The 17,975-nt window shown below is 39.8% G+C and overlaps 1 protein-coding gene across 2 annotated transcripts in view; it reads right to left on the bottom strand.

Annotated features, from left to right (window-relative positions):
• Positions 1-17,975, bottom strand: part of WARS2 (tryptophanyl tRNA synthetase 2, mitochondrial) — a 97,988-nt gene that overhangs the window by 49,157 nt on the left and 30,856 nt on the right. The window lies entirely within an intron of this gene.

The following is a 17,975-nucleotide window of genomic DNA, read 5'->3' as shown; positions in this document are numbered from 1 at the left end:
ATGGTTTTTCCAGTGGTCATGTATAGATGTGAGAGTTGGATTGTGAAGAAAGCTGAGCGCCAAAAAATTGATGCTTTTGAACTGTGGTGTTGGAGAAGACTCTTGAGAGTCCCTTGGACGGCAAGGAGATCCAACCAGTCCATCCTAAAGGAGATCAGTCCTGGGTGTTCATTGGAAGGACTGATGCTGAAGCTGAAACTCCAATACTTTGGCCACCTGATGCGAAGAGCTGACTCATTTGAAAAGACCCTGATGCTGGGAGGGATTGGGGGCAGGAGGAGAAGGGGACGACAGAGGATGAGATGGCTGGATGGCATCACCGACTCGATGGGCATGAGTTTGAGTAAGCTCCGGGAGCTGGTGTTGGACAGGGAGGCCTGGCGTGCTGCGATTCATGGGGTCGCAAAGAGTCAGACATGACTGAATGACTGAACTGAACTGAATTGATACTTCATTTCTGATATTACTTCTTGATAAAGTTATTTAGCATTTTCATGTTTTGGTTTCCTTTGACTTTTGATAAAATCATTTTTTTTTTTATTTCTTCAAAAGAAGTTTTTAATTTTGCATAATTTTTAAATTATAAAATCATTTTTGACATGCTTTTCCACTGACCTAATTTGCTGTTATTGAAGTCATAATAGGAAGTGAGAAAAAAAATGTGCTTCAGTATTTGAAAGATTTTGAATGCAAAAAAAATTTTTTTTGCCATACCACATGGCTTGTGGGATCTTAGTTCCCCAACCAGGGATTGAACCTGTGCCCCCTGTGGTGGAAGCATGGAGTCCTAACCACTGGACTGCCAGGGAATTCCCCTGCAAATTTTTTTTCAAAAAATATTTTCTGTCCCTAAAACAGGGTGAAAAAATGCCATGTTTCCTTTTAATCATTTTGCATTCTATAGTAAAAAAACAAAAAATGAATGTATATAAATAAATGTGCTATAACTAAAAGGCTCTGAAAAAATAAAATGCATCCTTATCATTTTTAACAATAGTAAAAATATTACTAATAACAGTTGTAATTTACTGGATAACTACTATGTTGCTGGCAGTTATGCTCAGTGCTTTATATGCATTAATATATTTACCCCTTATAATACACAATATGGTAGGCATATGATTACCTCCAATTTGCAGATGAGAAAACTGAGGTTCAGAGATATTAAGATATTGACCATGGTAACACAACTCATACATGAGGCTGAAATTTCAAGCCACGTATCACTGACTTCAGAGCTCATGTATGCTCCTTCCACTGGCTATCATGTTTTGCTTAGCCACCAACTATTAAAACTTTTTACATTCATAGCATTATTTTGCCAGCTCTCTGTCGCAAAAAAATAAAAATGTTATGGGTGAAAAAGAATATTCTTATGTTTACTTCTGTACAAATTTCTCTAGTGTACATAGTTAGGAGCTGAATTGCTGGGTCATATGGCCCAGCCAGGAAAGAATCTGTCTGCAATGCAGGAGACCTGGGTTCAATCCCTGGATTGGGAAGATCCCCTGGAGAAGGAAAAGGCTACTCGCTCCAGTATTCTGGCCTGGAGAATTCCATGGACTCTATGGTCCATGGGGTCACAAAGAGTCGGACATGACTGAGCAACTTTCACTTCACTTCAAGGTATGTATTCAGTTCAGTTCAGTCGCTCAGTCATGTCGGACTCTTTGCGCCCCCATGGACTGCAGCACGCCAGGCTTCCCTGTCCATCACCAACTCCTGGAGCTTACTCAAGCTCATGTCCATCAAGTCAGTGATGCCATCCAACCATCTCATCCTCTGTCGTCCCCTTCTCCTCCCGCCTTCAATCTTTCCCAGCATCAGGGTTTTTTCTAGTGAGTCAGTTCTTCAAGGTATGCATATGTATTTTCAATTGTACTACAGTGTGCTAAACTGTTCCTAAGTATGCAGCTTCTACTACCAATTCCTGTTGGTCCACATCCTTACCAACACTTTGCCAGTAGTTTTAATTTTAGCTCACTGGTGATATGAGGTAGAATCTCATTACAGTTTAATTGCATTTCTTTGATTATTTATTAGAGAAGCTGAGAACTCTTATGGTTATTGCTATTTTAATAACCATATTGCTCTCCCCTGTGGAGAGCCTATTCAGGTTATTTTGTCTATTTTTCTGAAGTTGGAAAATGTTTTTATTGATTTAAGAATTTTTGTATATTCTGGATCCTACTATTTTGTCAGTTACATGTGTGGCCAATATATTCTCTCATTGTGTGGCTATTTGCTTTTTTGTTATCTTTTGATAAAGAGATGTTCCTAATTTTACCAAATATGTAATCTTGACTACAGATTTTTATGTCATAGAATAAATCTTCCAAAATTCCACATTTATGAAGATATGTGCATTCATATATAAAACATATATGTATGTGCATGCTTTAAAGTTTTATATTTCACATTTAAGTCCGTATCAATTTGGAGATTTCTACGTATGGTGTGAGGCAAGCATCTGCTTTATTTTCTCTACTTTTTCTTTTTCCCTGTGTGGATACCTAATTATTCTAGCACCATTTATTGAAAAGATTGTCTTTCCCCACTGCTCTAGAATGCCACTTCAGCATAAATCAAATATCTCTTTATGTCTGAGTCTGTATCTGGTCTTTCTATTCTGTCTCATTGGTTCACTGGTCTCTTTGTCTATTTCTGCACCAGTATTACAGTTGTCTTTTTAGTAAGTCTTAGGACCTGGTGGAGCAAGTCTTTCTGCCTTATTCTTCTATAGTATCTAACCCACCCTTGGTCTTTTACACTTCTCAATGCATTTTAGAGTCATCTTGTCAAGTTCCAAGAGAAAAAAAAAACCTGTTGGGATTTTTGATTGGGATTACATTGAGTCCATAGATTGCTTTGGGGAGAACCAACATCTTTATAATATGGGGTCCTCCAATCTTGAAAACGATACAGCAAAAGAGAATTAATGCAAAACATGATGACTATAGTTGATAACACTGTGTTGTATAATTGAAATTTGCTAAGCGAGTAGAACTTAAATGTTCTTAAATGTCCTCTCACACACACAAATATGTAAGGTGTTGGTTGTGGTAATAATTAACTAGATGGGGGATCTTTTTTTCCTTAATTTATTTACTTTTACTTGAAGAATAATTACAATACTGTGTTGGTTTCTGCCATATATCAACATGAATCAGCCATAGCTACACATATGCCCCTCCCTCATGAGCCCCCGTCCCATCTCCCACCCCATCCCCCTCCTCTAGGTTATCACAGAGCCAGAAGGGGGGATCTTTGCACAATATATATCAGATTACCATGGTATATGTGCACTTTAAATATCTTACAATTTATTTGTTGATATATATCAACAAAGCTGAAAATTTTTTAAAAACAATGTAACATTTACCTCAGAGTTTATATATAACATTAGCTCCTAAGAGCTAATCTACTTCAGATATGGGAGTGCCAAGACTACTTAAATTTTGCCCTTTCCTATTCCCTAGAATTTCAAATCCTAAAATACAGTCTATTTACCCCATATCTGCTTATTTTCCTCTTTATTCTTCAGATGACAGCTATAAAATAGAATGCTACATCATAGTTCCATAATCCAGAATTGTGCTTGATCCAAGCACTCAGGAGACCTAAAAGATTTGTGGCTCTGAGAATATGAAAAATACCTTTTAAGTAACCGGGAACAAATATTATCTTGCACTTAGAATCACACACATGTACACACACACACACACAGACTCCACACGAGGACCTCAATGACTAACTCCTGAAATCATAATTTAGAGACATTATTTTAAAAATAGTTGGTAGCTGAGAACTGAGGCTGAGAGGCAGAGGTGGGGGTTGGACAGGGGGAAGGGGAGAAAGAAAAGAAAGGGAGAGAGAAGAGTTAGCATAGAATAAGTACCTATCAGGGAGGCTTTCTCTAGTGCCTTAGGACTGTAGTAAGCCCTGGGCTCTTGATATGGGAATAAGTAAAGGAGTTTTCAGTGAGGTTACAAATGATTAATGGGTTTTAGGGACTGATTGATGAAGAGACAAAGCAAAGCAGAAAACAAACTCTGAACTTAATAAATGGAAAGGAAAAAAAAAATTACCATCCAGAAACGCTTGACCCAGGATGAAAGGGGACTGTTTATGGTCATGTAAAAGATTATAAGGACCAGGACTATCAAGCTGGGGGAAAGAAAAGAATATTTCCACACAAATTCCTCCATGTTCAGGAATTATCCCCCAGGACAAATGGAGACACTAATTCTTGAGAAAACTAAAAGAGAAAAACACTAGAGGACAGACTGTGGGAAAAAAAGAACTGTGACCAGTGGGAATGAACTAGACATGATCTAATACATCTTTTTCATTCTCTAGTTTCTGTGATTCTATACATCCAGGCAGAGGGAATGATGTTATCAAGAAGTAAGAGCAACAAGAAATGGTTTGTTCAATTTTCAAGGAGCTATTAAGAAAATACAGGCTCTAAATGAGAACTGGATTCCTGGCCTTAAAAATATACAGAGAGTGTCTTGCTCTTCTGTGGTGAGTTTATGTTCCCGTCTGTTCCCCCTGCAAGAGTCAGCAGGCAGCCTGACGGCATGGCAGGGGAGATACGCCTGGTACCATGAAATCATGGGGCTGGAATGTGGAGTTTGGGTGGTGGGAGGATGGGGGTTCTGTGTTCAAAAGCAGTAGAGCTGGAAAAGAATGAAAATGAAAGGAGCATGGGCTTCCCAGTGGATGGGAGGCAAACCACAAAGAAAACAGCTTCAAGACCAGCCCACAGGCATTCACTCCTCGGGCAGCCTGGAGCATCAACCTTCAATCCCTTTGCAGTGCACGGAGACTAAAAAGAAGGTTCGTTTTACAAAATAGGTCTTCATTTTTATTTCAGATGTATTTCTATAACAAAGGCCACTTCCAGTCAATGCAGACCTTGGCTAATTTTGTTAACAGAATTAGCATCACCAATGGGCAACTTCAGTTCTGAGATTTGATATATTCCAGAAGAGAGGATTGGAGTTTGAATTTGAATCAGAGAGAGGACAGATTTATCAATCTGACAGACGTAGCTCAAATCATTCCTGTTATAAGGTACTGAGCACATTCCAAATTCGTAATTATCATAATTTCAATGATTGCATCCAAAAGCAGTTGAAAAATCCCAAGCTGCTCATTATGACAAAAGATAATTTTTCTGATCAACTAAAGAGAGCTTCTGATTTTATTCCCAAGTGCATAATATATGTCCAAAAAAGCTTGCCTACAAGCTTAGAAACACTTTCAACTTTGGCGTGGAGGTGGCAACCAAAGACTTCGACTAAAGATTTCAAGATTCTTACTACAAAATCCCGCTTGTGTCCAGCTGGGGCATCAATTGTGTATTCATCATACCTGTTTTAACTATAGTCAATGGTAGACCAAAAACTTGGCTGAACAACCATCATTTCTAACTGTTTCCATGAAAAGCATGTTATCACAGACTGTGATTAAAAAGGAATCAGCATTATCAACTAATTAGGTTGAAAATCTCTTTTTGTAAGTCTGTTTATTCTGCTAAATAAAAAATACAGCTTAAGGAGCTCTCTGTTAGGGCTTCTCAATTCTATCATGTATATCATCCCATCATGTATATCTAGGCCCCTTGCATATAATTTTCAACACTTCCTTGAAAATGTCTCTACCACCAACTAGTGATTTAAGAGCTGAAACATAGGAGACCCAGCATAGAAAAACAGCACTTCCATCCTGGCTGGAAGGATCCAGGTGTTTCTCTGAAGCTTTCTTTGGCCACAGCTCAGCATTGTTCTGCCACAGTCAGCGCTTTCTTCCAGAAAGCACAGAGAGCCTCGAGTCTGGTGAGAAAATGCTGACTCAGCACCAAAAAAAAAAAAAATTGGGTTCGTTTCTGCTTAGAAATGAAACCAGATGCTCAGACCTGGGAATCAATATAGTAAATATTAATTCAATATAAGAGAAAGCAGGTCTTATGTCATCCTCAAACCAGAAGCAATATGTAGACCAGCAATTAAAACTGTAGGAAAAAATCATTATCAAAAAGAAAAAAAGAGGATTGACTAATCCATTAGACTGCGAGTTCCATAAGGGCAGAGACGAGAAGCACTTTCCACATATTGTTAGGCCAGGGAAGTAGTTTTAAAGGAATAAACTTGAGTTTTTAAAACAGTTTTCTATAAACTTATTTAAGCCACCTCCAAATTTTAAGAGCTGTGCATCTGTTCGCCACCCCGTGCACTGTGCTGTCCTTCCATCACACAGCAGAATGCTTTCACAGATGTATTTTTCATTCTTGTGCTGAACTCGAGCAATCAGAAAGATTCCCTGGCACTTGCATGGACCTCACTGCATGTGACGGAGGCAGGGATTACCGGCCTTACTTTCCAGGAAAGACACTGGAAGGTTAAGTAACCTGCACAAGGTCATAGGCAGGTGGTCAGATCTGAATCTCAGCTCTCAGAACTGGACTCGCCCACCTTCTCACTGGTCTGCATTCAGGTTAGAACTTCTTGACTTAAAGATTGGCCTGAACTTTAACTACCTTCACTCCCACCCACAGCTCCCGTCTCTACACACATGCTTCTCAAAAAGGGAAGGCGTGCTTCTCAGAAAGGGAAGGAGATGTTTCCTGAGAGGCCCAGGTAACAGCTGGTGGCATAGCTGGGACCAGAATCCAGACCTCCAGAGCTAGGCTCACCAGACCACATGATGCTTTTCTATTTACATTTATCACATTCCTTTCTCCTGCAGCTATTTCTTTTGTACCTCAGCATATCTTTGGGCTTATTTTCTTCATGCCTTTCTCTTCTGTTTTCTTTCTTACACATCAGTGAATAGCACCTCAGTCAATGTCTCTTCATCAGATGATGAAATATAAAATCTAGGGACTCTGGCTCCTAGGAGGGACTGCACTGTCACCCAAGGGAAGCTAAGCTATGTTGAAATGCAAAACTTATATGTAGGTACAGAATAATCTCGCAAGCCCTTTTAGTTTTTATTGGAAGAGTGACTCAAATATATTATCTAAACACAACATAAATAATTATAACATGATATGTAGTGAGAAACACTTTTAATTTCTAACAATAATACTGCTTCCTAAACCAAGTGAGCCAGGGTCAAATTCTTGACATAAACATCTTAACCACCACTACATAATTTATTTTTACATTGAATAGAACAGTAAATACAGGCAAGAGATCAAGAATACTAAATTTTTTTAAGTATAAAGAATGATCTGAAAATATTAGTTTTTCCCCATAAGAAAATTTGAACACTGATCTTAAAGTGTTAGAGAAATCATTGCCTAGAAAGATACGACTTTTTTTTATCATTGCCTTTTTTGGTAAAATACAGGCTTATGCATGCATGCTTGGTCATGTTCAATTCTTTGCAACCCTATGGACTGTAGCCCACCAGGCTCTTCCATCCATGGGATTTTCCAGGCAAAAATACTGAAGTGGGCTGCCATTTCCTCCTTCAGGGGATCTTCCTAACCCAGGGATAGAACCCGCGTCTCAGTTTCAAATGTAATATTCTTACTAGATATGCCCAATGTGTAGAAAAGTCCAAAGAAAAGCTTGGTGTAGAGACAACAGTAGAGTCAGTGAAGGAGCCCCAGTAGTCAGCGCCCCGTGGGCTCTTCTGCCTTCACTCCAGCCAGCCTCTTGAGGAGCTTCCTAGAGCACAGCTTTGGAAACAACTTGATCCAGTATATTTTCGAAATATCAATATGTTGTTCAAAAAAATATTCCTCATCAGGGTAACAGGAAATATACAGAAAAGAAAGTTTTCACACAAAAAAGGCTGGGATAAAAACGTAAATACCACATACACAGACTTAGCTGTATGTATACATCTTTTCCTTTCTTCCTCTGGGGTAAGGCTCAGACATTATGTGACCATTAATCCCTTTCCCAGTCGTCCTCCATTGTCTTCCATGAAGAGCTGACCTAGTTACTTGCCACTCTTGTATTGCTCGTTCCCCTCTGCCCTCAGACTCTTCCCTCAGCCTGGATATCCTTCATCCTCATCTCTGCCTAGAGAACCCCCTCATAGTCTTCAAGGCCAAACAATCTTTCCCTGATTTTAAACTTGCTAAATATACCTTCTCCCTACCAAACACACACACACACACATAGAGTCACTCTCTCCAGGCAGAACAGATCCTTCTTTCATCAGTTCTTCATTATTGCACATATCACACTGGTAACTTGGTAAATATTTTCTTATTTGCTTAGTAAATATTTTCCCACCTAGAATATGAGCTCTCCAGGGCTGGGGCTGTCTTTTTCATCTTTATATCCCTAGTACATAGCAGTGCCAGGTACATTGTGAGCATCTAATAAGTGTTAGTGGAATAAACGACAAATCTCCCACTCTTACCCCTGACTTTGGCTCCATGTAAAGGGCAAAATAACTATACACAAAATGAACCAAATGTTCCAGTTATAGGGAGTTCCTAAACAAGTTATGTTCATGTTTGAAAACTGGTTTTTTGAAACTCAGAAACTCAATTCTTTAAAAGGCGGTTAAACTCCTGGAAGGCAGCCCATGGAAGCCTCATTGAACCCACAGTACTCCTGAAGGACAGTTTTAACAGCAGTATTTCAGCTGCACCTAAACACCATTCATAAAATTGTTTCTGTGGGAAAGTGAAATCCAAGTTCTATTTTGGGACACACAAGAACTACCTACCCAGTGGTGTCTCTGACTTCAGAGCAGAAAGCACTTAAAGGAGCAATCTGGTAGGAAGAGCAGGCTGTATTTGCATACAGACTTTTGAGACTAGATTTATGATTATCTGGAGTTGGAGGGGACGACAGAGGATGAAATGGTTGGATGGCATCACTGACTCAATGGACATGAATTTGAGTAAACTCCGGGAGTTGGCGATGGACAGGGAGGCCTGGCATGCTGCAGTCCATGGGGTCGCAAAAAGTCGGACACAACTGAGCGACTGAACTGAACTTGAGGTGGAACAACATGTGGGAGCTTCCTCCAGCATTATCAGCTTACCTAACACTGATATTGTGTGTACATGGTCTGTCCTGGAGGTGGCTGCCCTGGCTGCCATTGTTGAGAAGAAAGTTCAGAAGGTGGAAGGCAGGCACTAGAGCAAAGCTTCCCACCCTATGTCTCTGTACCTGCAATATCACCTGAATAGGGACCTCTTAGGAATGCAGATACCTGGGCTCCAATCCAGACCTACCAAAGGTGGGCTTATTCCAGGAGAAAACTTACAAGAGTTATGCAAGCTGTGCTTTGACAAACTTCCAGGTGACTCTAATGATTGCTCATTTGAGAGGGGTTTTGGGGGCACTCATATGTAGTCTTAAAATTCATTTCAACTACATAAAATGAGGTGCAGATGAAAACATTTGAATAAAAGAAGATACCTTTCTTAGCTACCAGTTCTCAATCTTGTTTGTACAGTGATCACCTGGGAGCTTTAAAAAATACCAATGCCTGGGTCTCATCCTCAGAGATTTTTGATTTAATCAGTTTGAGATTTGGCGTGAGCATAGGGAATTTTTAAAAGTTCCCTGTGTGATTCTAATGTGTGTCCAAGATTCAAAAACCACTATTCCCAGCCAACTACTATATAATTACTCTCCAAAACTGCCAACCTGATTGGAAACATAGAAATACACACACATAAACAAACACATACACACACACACACGAACATACAAATGGACTACAAAAATGTGAAAAGTTCACTTGCTTATAATTTACATTTCAAGGTAATAAAATCCCTGAGCATTTATGCATTAATCCATGGTCAAGGATCCCTTTGGCTTCAGGCAGAAGTTCAGCAAATTATGGTCAACAGATCATGAAGGTGTGGCTAGAGTCCCTACGTTGGTGAGAAAAGACCAAGTAAGCACACCACTTTCCACCATTAGGTAAACTTACTTGGTAATGCCCAGTTTCATAAATCCTTATGGCTCAGGGATTCAAGAAGCTTCCCAGGTGGCACTAGTGGTAAAGAACCCACCTGCCAATGCAGGAGACATATGAGATGAGGGTTCAGTCCCTGGGTCGGATCCCCTGGAGGACGGCACGACAACCCACTCCAGTGTTCTTGTCTGGAGAATCCCATGGACAGAGGAGCCTGGCGGGCTACAGTCCATGGGGTCATAAAGAGTCAGGCAAGACTAAAGTGACTTAGCATGCAAGCAGGGACTCAAGAAGCACATATAGCCTAGACATTGACAAGAAAATAATCCTACTAAGATTTTGATATCAGAATTGTAATGGATAGAATACAAAATTATCACTGTATAGAATGCTCTTTTCTACCTATTTCCCTGTGTGAAAAACTCTCTAACTTCCTCTCACCCCTACAGAGTCTGAATTCAACACTCAGGCAGTTGTAGCTGGGTTTCATGGTCAGCTCAGTCAGTTGAGGAAAACCTGAACCAATCACTGGTGGCCTTGGATAAGTGAAACCAAGATGCCAGAAATTCTTATATCCAACAAATGAAGGAAATCCATGACCTCGGTGTTCTGAAACTTTGAGAGACAGCATGAATATCTTTCAGGGTTCGCTGGTGACTCAGACAGTAAAGAATCTGCCTGCAATGCAGGAGACCCAGGTTTGATCCCAGGGTCAGGAAGTTCCCCTGGAGAAGGGGATGGCTACCCATTCCAGTATTTTTGCCTGGAGAATTCCATGGACAGAGGAGCCTGGCGGACTACAGTCCATGGGACCACAAAGAGGCGGACATGACCAAGCAACTGAGCACACACATATACACAATACTACAAACAGAGAAAAAAAAAATTCTAAAGTTATTTTCTTGGTATAAAAATATTTCACCAAAAAAACTCTTTGACTGTCCTAATACTACTAGGTGAAAGAAGTCTCATTTTGCAGGACCCACGGCCCCCTTTCTCATCTTCCAACCTGTAGGCTGATACAATTCCCAGGGTTGTTTGAACAGCATTTGTTTCAGTCCAGATCCTTCTGTCAGCTCATTCTATTAAATCAACTTTAGAATAAGTTAGAAAAACGACAAAGTCAAGCAGTAAAATACGATGACTGTGATAACTTGTCTGGTTATTTATTGTGGTTAAGCAGTAGGCTTTAGCACCACACTGCCTGGGTTGAGTCCTGGCTCTATTACTTATATGGTCTTGAACATCTACAAAATGGGGATAATAATATACCAGACTCCCAGGGTAGATGACAGGATTGTGATGAGTTTATTAGTGTAAAGTGCTCAGTGCCTGGCATGGAGTAAGCTCTCCAGAAGTTATCTGATCATGGATGGAGGTCAAATTTTTAAGTGTTTAAATATTTTCACCCAACCATCCAACAATAGGGCTTCCCAGGTGGCACTTGTGGTAAAGAACACACCTGCTAATGCAGGAGACACTAGAGAAATGGGTTTGATCCCTGGATCGGGAAGATCCCCTGGAGGAGGGTATGGCAACCCACTCCAGTATTCTTGCCTGGACAATCCCACGGACAGAGGAGCCTGGCAGGCTACAGTCCACAGGGTCACTAAGAGTTGGACATGACTGATGCAAGTTAGCATGCACATATGCATCCAACATTCAGAAATGTGTCCTACAGGAATACTCATGTCAGAATGTAAGTCTACCTGGCGTTCCCTGTGTGACTAATGACAGAAGGACTACAAGCTACTAAATGTCCATTAGGGAACATACGAAAGAAACAGTAGTTTTATTTTTATATGATGGAATACTATGCAACGATAAGAATGTAAGTACTAAGAGCAGAGTGGAGGTGAAGAGGCCCAACTCTGGAGTCAAAGGGCCAAATCCAATACCAGCTCTGCACATACTAGCTGTGTTTCCTTGTGCAAGTCACCGAACCCTCTCATCTGTAAAATGGGTGTAATAATAGCGCCCTCCTCAAGGGCTGAGAACAATGCTTAGCCCACAGCAGTTCTATACAGACATTTATTAAAAAGACGAATGCTGACAAGGAAGGCGAATACACATTTAACTTAGGAGTGGTTACCTCAAAGAGTGGGAATATGCAGTGATTACCTTTTTGACACTCTTGTACTTAGTTAACTCTTTTTAAGGGCATGAACATTTTTTTGTAGCCAAATAAATGCCTGGTTTTACTGCATACGGCCTGACGATGATTAATTGACATATAGTTACAAGAGTCTCATACCAAAAGGAATGTCAGGTATTATCACTTTCATTTTACATAATAGGAAATAAAGACATGAATAAAGTGAAGTGATTGACCAAGCTCACACATGAAGTTATCTGTAAGATGGAACTAGAACGGAAACAACATACTGTAATAGAAAACACATTTTGGGGATCAGACAGTCCTGTATCAGGTTCAAGTCCTTCTACATATCCCAGCACTTTGTGCAAATTATTTAATCTCTCTGAACTTCAGTTTGATCATCTGAACAATGAGGTTAATAATAATAATGGTTAATATTTGTTGAGTGCTTACTGTGTGCAAATACTCTAGCAAAAGCTCTGAATACATTATCTCATTTAACCCTTACAAAATACCTTATGAGGTAGGTAGTATTATCAACTCTGTTTCATAGGTGAGGAAACTGAGGCACAGAGGGGTCCAGTGAGCAGTGCATAGCTAATAAATAGTGGAGTCAGGGCTTAAACAGAAGCAGATCAAATTCAGCTCTGCATGCTTCCCTTAGTCCAGAGACGGTGCGGGCACATGAAGGAGAGGGACCCACCGCAGGACAGAGTGGACTCCTGGAACCACCAGCACGCCTCCCTGTGAGACTAGGCTCCAGCAGATACTACAGACGGAGTGTACGAGGATACAACAAAGCGCTCAGTAAATTATTTGCTTTTATCCCTCTGCTTCAGTAAATGACGCTACCTCCTAGACTGTACAACCTCAAATCTGCCGTAATTTTATGTTCACACAATGAACTTCTATGGGGATGTGTGATTCTCTCTCTTGCACTGCACACAGTAAAGATAACTGCCCTGTGTACTTCTTGTTTTCCTTTAGAAGTGGTGGCCAGTTCAGGGCAGGTGACAGGGACAGTGGTTCTTATTCATCTGGGCAGCAGCTTCGGTGCTAATTCTAAACACAGGTGGTGAGAGAGACAGCCAACAGGAAGGGGGAAGGAATCACTGCTGACATGTGCAACTGGCAAGATTGATGGCTTCCCTCTCCCTTTCTCCCCAGTGCGTCGGCCTGGGGGCAGAGACGCAGGAGCTGCTGTGCCGGGGACAGTAAAATACACAGCACAACGTCTACCTTGCGGCCACGCTGATTAATGAGACTGAAATGACACAGAAAACAGGCGGTGCTTCCGAAGGAGAATTCACAGGCCTTTCTTTCTTTAATGATTTCAACAAAAGCAGTTCCCATAAACAGCTGGGTTTGAACTGGAATACCCCGTGGTTAGAGCAAGGCAGGGGTGTATTTGGTGGAATGTGTGGAGCAAAGGGTGAGGGTATAAGGGGAGTTTGTAATGAATTAAATTCACTTGTGATCACTGGGTACAAATCATAATGAATGAATTCCTTTCCTCTGTCTGCTTGGCTGAAAAATGTCATAAAGTTCTGGGTAAGATATTTACTTACCTAACCATGTAAAGAGGACAGAGGAATATACTCACAAAGACTTTTCACCCCGATGAAGGCACTCATTTAGTTTTTTAGAGCTGAGAGACGGTATCATCAATTTGTCATGTTTTACCACAGCTACATAATGTATGTACTAAAACACAGTACTTTCTTTTTGAGAAAAGATGGATTTGAATACCAAATATTATTTCTAGTACTTACTATCAACTATTTACAAAGTATATTCATTTGGATTTCTCACCAGCAGCTCTTCAAACTTAATATGATATCCAAAATTAGATCTACTGACTCGCAATCTTCCAGTGAACTGCCCGCAAACCTGCTCTTCCATATTTTCAATCGTGGCTAATGACAGAACCATCCACTCAGTCTCCCAAATGTAGCAGCTACCCAGATTCTTTGTTTCCTTCACCAGATTCTGTGGGTTAAAATCCTGACTCCTTCAATCACTAGATATGTGATCTTTGGCAAGTATTGGATTGAACAAAAAGTTCATTTGAGTTTTTCTGAAACAGTGTATAGAAAAACCCTAACGAACTTTTTGGCCAACGCAATATTTGTGCCTCAGTTTCCTCCTCTGAACCAACAATTTAATATATTAATACTACTTCATAGGGTCATTATAAAAATTAAATATATTAGTACATAAAAAGTGCTTAGAATAGTGCCTGGCACAAAGAAAGTACTCAATAAATATTAGCTATGATTGATCTTAAATGTGCTCACTGCATTTATAGACATAAGATTACATGAGGTGGTGCATGTGTTAACTAACTTCATTGCAGTAACCACTTCACAATATATATGGGTAACAAACCATCTTGTTGTTCACCTTAAACATACAATATGTCAAATATATCTTAAGCTGGAAAAAAAATAAGCTGTTATTATTAACATTACCTAACCAATTGCTAAATCTTCAGGGATAGTTTCCAACACAATTTCACTACTCCCTCTCCATCAACAGTCCAATCTCCAGTCACTTCACCTGTGCTGTTTCAGTGGCTTCTGTCTAGCATCTATATCCACCATATCACTATCTGAACTATCTTTTTAAAAGAGTGAATCTCCACTGGTTTGTGCTTTTCTACAGAGTCAAGTCCAAACCCCTCAAGTTAGTGTATAAAATCCTTCATAATCTGACTTCACACACATACAGATAACAGACCTGGTAGGGGCAAGTAGCTCCCAGAATGAACCCTAGTTAAGCAACTGAGAAGTCTCATGAGAAATTCCAGGTTAATGATTTATAGTTAATATTTTATAACATGCTATTTTTCATTTATCATCCTTAGCATCAGAGCCAATATCATATTCAATTAAAACCACAAGAGCAATCTTCAGGATCTATAATTTAAAACCCAAATGTAAAAAATATTTATATGCCAACTGATATTATTCTAGGTCAAATTAAATTTAGAGCATTTCCACTGCTGGGTGTAGTGGGTTGAGTATGTCCCTCCACCAAATTCGTGTCTATCTAGAACTTCAGAATGTGACCTTACACAGAAGTAGGGTCTTTGCAGATGTAATCAACTAAGATGATGTCATACCATATCAGAGTAGGACCTAAATACAATGAATACTGTCCTTATAAGGATTGGAGACAATATATAAAGATACAGAAGGGGAAAAGGTCATGCGCCGAAGGAGACTGAGATGGCAGTGATGTAGCTACTAGTCAAGGAATGCCAATGTTTGCAACAAGTCACCAGAATCTAGAGAAGAGTCCAAGAAGGATTTTTCCCGAAAGCCCCTGCAGAACAGCATGGCCCTGCTGACACCTTGATTTTAGACTCTGAGCCACCAGGCATGTGAGAGGATACATTTCTGTTGTTTTAAGCCATCTGGTTTGTGACACACTTAACGCAGCCTTAAAGAATAATACACTTGGATAATGTGGTAGACTAATACAATGAGTCTTTCAGGGTCAGTCTGTTAGGATACCGAGTTTCTTCTCCAGAGCTGCCCAAGCCCATGCTGGGGCCAGGCAGACTAGAACACGAGCATTCTGCATTGGCTATTGTGAATGGTCAGACCACAACCACACATACGCAGGTAGTGGTGCTGAGGTGCAGGAAGCATTTTTATTAGGTAGACCACATCAAATAAACAAATAGCTAAGATCAATGGCAGGGATGTAATGAGTTGCTGTTACTTTGTTCTGGGAAAAATCAAAGTTCTAGGACCATATTTGCATTGCTTCTACAAAATTACTGTATATAGTTAGCTTTGCTCCTTTTATTCCTTCCATTTAAACAGTAGATCTGAAATTTCCCCACACTATAATGACTGAAATAGATGGGGAAACAGTGGAAACAGTGTCAGACTGTTTATTTTTTTGGGCTCCAAAATCACTGCAGATGGTGACTGCAGCCATGAAATTAAAAGACGCTTACTCCTTGGAAGGAAAGTTATGACCAACCTAGATAGCATATTAAAAAGCAGAGACATTACTTTGCCAACAAAGGTCCCTCTGGTCAAGGCTATGGTTTTTCCAGTGGTCATGTATGGATGTGAGAGCTGGAATGTGAAGAAAGCTGAGTGCTTTGATTTATGTCGGAGAGTGTTTTGCCTATGTTCTCCTCTAGGAGTTTTATAGTTTCTGGTCTTACATTTAGATCTTTAATCCATTTTGAGTTTATTTTTGTGTATGGTGTTAGAAAGTGTTCTAGTTTCATTCTTTCACAAGTGGTTGACCAGTTTTCCCAGCACCACTTGTTAAAGAGGTTGTCTTTTTTCCATTGTATATCCTTGCCTCCTTTGTCAAAGATAAGGTGTCCATAGGTTCGTGGATTTATCTCTGGGCTTTCTATTCTGTTCCGTTGATCTATATTTCTGTCTTTGTGCCAGTACCATACTGTCTTGATGACTGTGGCTTTGTAATAGAGTCTGAAGTCAGGCAGGTTGATTCCTCCAGCTCCATTCTTCTTTCTCAAGATTACTTTGGCTATTCAAGGTTTTTTGTATTTCCATACAAATTGTGAAATTCTTTGGTCTAGTTCTGTGAAAAATACCGTTGGTAGCTTGATAGGGATTTCTTTGAATCTATAGACTGCTTTGGGTAGAATAGCCATTTTGACAATATTAATTCTTCCAATCCATGAACACGGTATGTTTCTCCATCTGTTTGTGTCCTCTTTGATTTCTTTCATCAGTGTTTTATAGTTTTCTATGTATAGGTCCTTTGTTTCTTTAGGTAGATACACTCCTAAGTATTTTATTCTTTTTGTTGCAATGGTGAATGGTATTGTTTCCTTAATTTCTCTTTCTGTTTTTTCATTGTTAGTATATAGGAATGCAAGGGATTTCTGTGTGTTAATTTTATATCCTGCAACTTTACTATATTCATTGATTAGCTCTAGTAATTTTCTGGTAGAGTCTTTAGGGTTTTCTATGTAGAGGATCATGTCATCTGCAAACAGTGAGAGTTTTACTTCTTCTTTTCCTATCTGGATTCCTTTTACTTCTTTTTCTGCTCTGATTGCTGTGGCCAGAACTTCCAACACTATGTTGAATAGTAGTGGTGAGAGTGGGCACCCTTGTCTTGTTCCTGATTTCAGGGGAAATGCCTTCAGTTTTTCACCATTGAGGGTGATGCTTGCTGTGGGTTTGTCATATATAGCTTTTATTATGTTGAGGTATGTTCCTTCTATTCCTGCTTTTTGGAGAGTTTTAATCATAAATGAGTGTTGAATTTTGTCAAAGGCTTTCTCTGCATCTATTGAGATAATCATATGATTTTTATCTTTCAATTTGTTAATGTGGTGTATTACATTGATTGATTTGCGGATATTAAAGAATCCTTGCATTCCTGGGATAAAGCCCACTTGGTCATGGTGTATGATTTTTTTAATATGTTGTTGGATTCTGTTTGCTAGAATTTTGTTAAGGATTTTTGCATCTATGTTCATCAGTGATATTGGCCTGTAGTTTTCTTTTTTTGTGGCATCTTTGTCTGGTTTTGGAATTAGGGTGATGGTGGCCTTCAAAAAATGGGCCAAAGAACTAAACAGACATTTCTCCAAAGAAGACATACAGATGGCTAACAAACACATGAAAAGATGCTCAACATCACTCATTATTAGAGAAATGCAAATCAAAACCACAATGAGGTACCATTACACGCCAGTCAGGATGGCTGCTATCCAAAAGTCTACAAGCAATAAATGCTGGAGAGGGTGTGGAGAAAAGGGAACCCTCTTACACTGTTGGTGGGAATGCAAACTAGTACAGCCGCTATGGAAAACAGTGTGGAGATTTCTTTAAAAACTGGAAATAGAACTGCCATATGACCCAGCAATCCCACTTCTGGGCATACACACTGAGGAAACCAGATCTGAAAGAGACACGTGCACCCCAATGTTCATCGCAGCACTGTTTATAATAGCCAGGACATG

Source organism: Dama dama, chromosome 20 (genome assembly GCF_033118175.1).
Source record: "Dama dama isolate Ldn47 chromosome 20, ASM3311817v1, whole genome shotgun sequence".
Taxonomy (NCBI): Eukaryota; Metazoa; Chordata; class Mammalia; order Artiodactyla; family Cervidae; genus Dama; species Dama dama.
Note: the sequence above shows the minus strand (reverse complement) of the source record. Positions and strands in the feature narration are given on the sequence as shown.